The sequence below is a fragment of the Lepidothrix coronata genome, unplaced genomic scaffold (genome assembly GCF_001604755.1).
Source record: "Lepidothrix coronata isolate B3197 unplaced genomic scaffold, Lepidothrix_coronata-1.0 Scaffold5, whole genome shotgun sequence".
Lineage (NCBI taxonomy): Eukaryota > Metazoa > Chordata > Aves > Passeriformes > Pipridae > Lepidothrix > Lepidothrix coronata.
Genome location: NW_016690185.1, coordinates 1,265,658 through 1,271,767, shown reverse-complemented (window position 1 = coordinate 1,271,767; position 6,110 = coordinate 1,265,658).

Genomic DNA, 6,110 nt, shown 5'->3' with positions numbered 1-6,110 from the left:
GCAAACCACCTCTGTGCCAGCGATGCGTCACAGCTTTGTGCAGCACATTTCATCAACACAGTGCTCACATGGGCCAGGAGCATGTCATTAATGCAAACATTGAAACAAAATTGGTCCCAAAACTCCTACTTGAAAAACTCTCCTAGATAACTCCTCCTGACCTGAGATCTCCAGCATCAGCACTCATTGTTTCCTCTTCTTACCAGCAACGCAATTCCTCTACTAATCTATTTTGTCTCCAGCAACATCAGTGGTTTCTCACTTGACATCATAGCAAATACATTAAAGTAGTCTAGATAAAGGAAATCTGGCAGATATCACCTGTCTGGAAAAATAATTGTTTTATCAAAGAGAACCATCGGGTTAGTCTGGCAGGATGTACCTTTCATTGCATTTCATCCCATTTTTGATGTGCCTTTGCATTTTTAATTAGCCTTCAAGGCATGTTCCAAAGCCCTGCATACCAGTGAGTTCAGAGTTACAAGGACGATGATGGTTGACTGGATTACTTTTTAACTTGGCACAAGTGAACACATTGTAATGGATATCCCACAGTCATGGGGTCCTTCTCTGACTTGGCAGATGCATAAAAACAGTTGCTATTAGAGGTGCCACCTTACATGCTGGTCTTTCCAGAACTCCTGGACAGGCTCCCAAGAGTAACACTGCCTGCTCTTTGAACACACTAACAGTTCTATTTCCATATCCCTGTTCCCATTAACCAGCCTGCTTTTGCCCCTAGGATTTATCTTCCTTAAACCAGAGCAGAGGTAAAATACTCCTTTGATTGCAGGCCATACCTAAATTATCTTTAATCTCATTTACTACACTTTAGTCTGACTTCGCTTTTCTTCCTCTCTTACATAGAGATTTGAAGAAGTTTTTCCCATTTTTTTCAGGAATACTTTGCAAGTTTCAGTTCAGCTTTGCTTCTGACACTCACACTGGTATTTCTTGACCTCTAAATTATCAAGTCCTCTTTCTGCAAGACTCTCCAGGATTAACCAGAGAACTGAGCATCACAGGTACGTGGAGCAAGCAGGCAGGGTGCAGGATGCCTCACCTTCATGCCTGACTGTGCCTCTCCTGCACTCAAAGCTTCCACCTTCTCCACTAGAGCCAGCTTTGCTGTGAAACATCGCTCCACTTGTCAGTTTGCCCGTTGGCAAACTGAGTCTCAGACACACAAGTATTTGTGTTTATTCCCCCATTTGCTTTAAACAGGGAGAGCTACTTAGTTCAAAGCTCTGCTCTGTGACTAGATCCCTGGTAACTTAATTGCACATCAAAACAACATTGCCTTGTATGACTTCACTGATGAAGATGTTTGTTGGTTGTCAAATCCAAGGATATCTGGGCCCTACCACTGCTAACTTGAAGCATCGAGTAATGCAGTCTCCTCAGATTGCCAAAGCACTGAATGAAGACATGAATAATTTCCAAAAGAGTTTTTATCTCAGCCAAAAACATGAACAGCAGATAAAGGAACAAAGAGAAAGCATATTTCTGACCCTGCAGCTTTTCTCCTGCTGAGTTTCAGAGGCTGTGGGACCATCAGAAGTGCAAAAGCTTCTCAGCAATACATAGCCAGAAACTTTTATGCTGGTAAGCATGTGGTTATCATCCTCAGGTGCTCTAAGATACATTGGAAAATGTTCCTCGCTACCTGAAGAACAGAAGCAGGCCAAGTCCAAATGGTATCGAAGAAGATTTACTTGACTGATCTCTCCAGTGCAGATGTGTGTGTGTTTGCACCCTCTGCACAAAGGACTATCTGGCCTTGCCTGCATGAGGTTGGGATAAGTGTCAGGAGTGATCCTCTCAAGATCTGCTCTACATTTCATCTATCCTCACCAAATACCACTGCCATCTAAGTCCTCCTGGATTTGTCAGCCTAGCAGTTAAAGAAAAAGAATTGCTCCTCCCAAGAGCAGACACACAACAAGTGCTGTCATGAAGGAGAATTTCATAGAGTCATAGACTAGTTTGGGCAGGAAGGGACTTTAAAGACCACCTGGTTCCAACCACCCTGCCATGGATAGGGACACTTTCCTGCCCATGGCAGGGGGGCTGGAACCAGGTGGTCTTTAAGTCCCATCCAGCCTGGTTTTGAACACTTCCCGGGATGAGGCATCCACAACTTCTCTGGGTAGCCTGTTCCAATGCCTCACCATGGTCACAGTAGTTAATTTCTCCATTATATCTAATCTAGATCTATTTCAGTTTAAAGCCTATCACTTCATGCCCTGGAAAAAGTCCCTCTCCAACTTTCTTCCAGCCCCCTTTAAGTATTGGAAGGTGCTGTAAGGTCTCCCCAGAGTCTTCTCCAGACTGAACAATCCCAACTCTCTCAGCCTGTCTGCATTGGAGAGATGCTTCATCCCTCTGGTCATGAAAACGTACAAGGACCAAAGAAGCAGTGAAGTCAGTGCATGCACCACACAGCACACCCTATAGGATGCTATAGGACAGTGGTCACATAAAACATCTAAGAGGTCGTCATTGTGCTGAATCCTGGCCTTAGCAGAGAAACTGTAGCATGCCCAGCTCCGCATCTTTCATTCTGCACTCAACAACTGGATGCGAAACAACAATTAAGTTGTGAAATATCATGGGTCTACTGGGAAGCAAAAAGATGTCAATATTTTCTTCTAGTTGCATTGAGCCATGATGATTTTACTTGACTGCATGCCTGAATGAAACAACAGAGAAAAAAACAGAGATGGGGCCAGAGCTTGCCTGTGCACTACTTCAGTCTTCCTGCCTTTCCAGTGCACCCATCACGGCAGCATCTAGGTGATAAGTCTGTCTCTTTACAAAACAGGAAGACCGTGGGCTGGTTGGCTTCTCTGATGAGCTATAAATTACAGGGATATTACCTGGCTGCCAGCCTGTGCTGTGCGCTGGGTAAGGCAGGCGCTAATGGAGGGTGCCGCGGTGGCCGGCGATAGGATAATTACTGTTATTGCATTAGGAGAGAATAGCTGGGACTTAAGAGCCGGAGGGAAAAAGAGTCCCAGAAATTGGAGCACTGAAGGCATTGCTAGCCTCGTGCACACAAAGGCGACCGACCTATAAATAATCTGACCTCTTTGTTCCGGTAAAATTGCACAAGAATTAAGACCCCGGTTCAGGAAGAAACTTAAAATGCATGACTAAACTCAGCATAGCTGAGCAGACCTATTCACATGCCAGGGGCCCAAAGGCATTTCTACTCTGTGAGCCTTTGTGCTCACCTTCGAGAGCAGCTGCTGGAGGTGTCCCGCTGGCAGAGCTGCTGACCAGGGGCTGCGGGGGGCAAGGTTAATTACTGCAGGTAAAGGAGCCAAAGCGTCCTGCGAAATTTTGGGTGGGACTTCTCAATAGTATCTACTCTTTCTCTGCTATCTAAGTTACAGCTAGAGAAAGAAACCTCTATTAAGCTTAGTTACCTGATAGTAGTTAGCAATTTCAAAATGAAAAGCTGATACGTAAAGTGGAAATATTAAGTGTTAGAATATAAACCTAACAAATACAAACCAGAAATTTTCCAGTAAAACAAATCAGAGACCAAAAAATGAGATGAGCCAGCAGCAGGGCAGGCCATCTCTAGGTTAGCTTCATCTTGCTTGTTTATCATCTCTCATCTTTTGTGAGAAAACCCACCCAAACATGTGCTTGTTCAAATTAAAAGGCTTGTCATCAGGCTCAGAAAGTCCTTGGCAGCCTTGATAAAGTAAGACTAGAACTACTTGTGACAAAAAGTCTTTGATGGTTGCCTGAGGTGGGGAGTAGCACCATTTACAAAAATTTTTCTTCTAGCTCTTCATCACAAAGACTTAGAAAAATTATATCTGAAAATTATTAGTAAATATAAATAGATTTATAAATCCTTCATAGCTTTTACTTTTTATCTTTGCATTAGAGAGTATATAACTATTTTCCTTGTGCTGGTGGTGGTGAGTAAACGTGGAGAAAGTATGTGACTGACCCAGCATCACCCATCACCAGCCCCTGGCTTAGTCCCCTGTGTCTGGGATCCCCAAGAGATACATGTGTCCCACAGAAGACATATATAGGGTGGGCACAAGAGCCATTTTGTTGCTTGGAAGGTGAGTAATGGGGTTTGGTGAACACCTTTAAGCCCAGTGGGGTCTCAGACTTGATTGTGTGCCGTCTTAGCAGTTTAGCATCTGGCTGGCAAAGCAATAATCCAACAACCTTTTTCCCAGGTGAGGGGGAAACAATGGGAAATGCAAAGTGATCTGCCAGAAAGTTTGCAGTGGTCATTTGGGCAACTAAAGGAGGTCCATTCACTCTCATTTGTGCTGTGAACACCTGGAGAGTGAGGAAGTCTCAGGTGCACACCTGTCCCTTTTGCCTGCCCTGTTTTTCGTTGTATCCAGGGACAGTAAGGGTGAGGAAAGAGCCACATTCTTCTCTTATGACTACTAATCCTGACCTACAGCACCTTTCCACTTCACCAGCCTTCGCCATGCCTCACACGTATACATAGCCCCTAAAGCAAGCACTTTAAGACTGGAAGCGTAATCCAAGTTTGCATTATAGTTCTTCCTATGCGTCTTAGTCATTAGTTACCATGGAGCAATTGAGAACTAACAGGTCTAGCAGAGAGAGATGGTGCTTTCAGGTTGCTTTTTCTAAGCTCCCAGGACCATCCTGACTGCCGTCCTGGGTGGTTCACAGCCCCATCACAGAGTCATGTCAGAAACTCTGTGGCCCAATGCTCTGCAGCCACATGTTGTGTGCACCCTGTGTTTATAGCATTTCATGCTTGGAGCCATGATGTTAAAAGCTGTATTGTCTGCCTGTTTCTCACCCTCCTCCCAACACCTGCACAGCCCTGGTGTCCCAAAGAGCTGCCAGGCTGCAGAAGAAGCCAAGAGGCAAAGTTCATCTTTTTGTTCTGAGGTAGTGCAGCGCCTGGCACAGCTATTCCTGGTCCCTGACTCAGAGCACAACCATCTTCGAAATAAATAAAATGAAGAAGGAGAACATCTCTGGGCCTATATTTGACACTTGTATTCCCACACCACTTGACATTGTATAAATGTACAGATTGGTATGGGAGTTATTTTGACTCATCTGTTTAACAATCATTTTATTTTAGTCATTATTTATTTAACTTACCAGCTAGACAAAAGCTCCTTAATTTCTTCATCTGATTTAATTGATGTTCTCTAATAGAATGAAGCTAGACTGGATAAGACAGTACAAACTGTGCCAGTCTTCTTCAGTTTGCATCTCTTTTAACAAGTCTTGTGACTGTTGCAGAGCCAAGGCACATCTTACATCTCACAAAGGAATTGGGACCATACGTGGCTGTATACTCTGGGACAAGAAGCCAAGAAACATGCCAAAACAGTAAATGCTGACACAATAATTAGCATATTGATTCTCAATGCAAATTACCTCTTCATACATTGTGAAACGCTTTGCACTTTCAGAGGACTTCAGAAGAGCCTAGAGTTTCTTATAGGGACCACAATAATTAAATACATTTCTTCAGTTGTAATATTAAAATACAATTCTGGGTGAAGGAGCTTAGAAAGAAACATGCATGATGTGCAGATAAAAATGTATGGGATATGTCTACCTGACACCCCCCCCCAATCCCCAAACAGGGACCATAAATTACATTCCTGAAGGAGTTTTCAGGCCACTGGTATTTCAGGCCTTCTCAGAAGAACATTCTGCTTTTTCTTTGAGGGAAAATGATCTATACCTTGTGTCACCTCAATCTTGTGCCAAGGAGAGTAGTGGCGGCAAACTGAAGGATTGAATCATAAAGCTTAGTCTTAGCCCAGTACTCCACTTTCCTGGAAAGAGAGGTTCACTTTAGCAAACCCTAAAACAGACTGGCTTTCAGAGGAACTAATTTTTCAAGCTAAGTCGCAAGTGCAGGGGGAAAAATGAACTCTCACATTTACAGACTTTGGAGTCCCATAGAAACTAGGATTCTGAAGTCAACACATGGAAAAGCTTAAGTGAAGCAACCTGTAACTTGCTGCCCAGATTAGTTCATACCCAGCTCTCATTGCCAACATTTAAAGTCTTTGTGAAATGCTAAAGTGTAAAGGGTAGCAAGGCCAAAGTCAACTGATATTAGG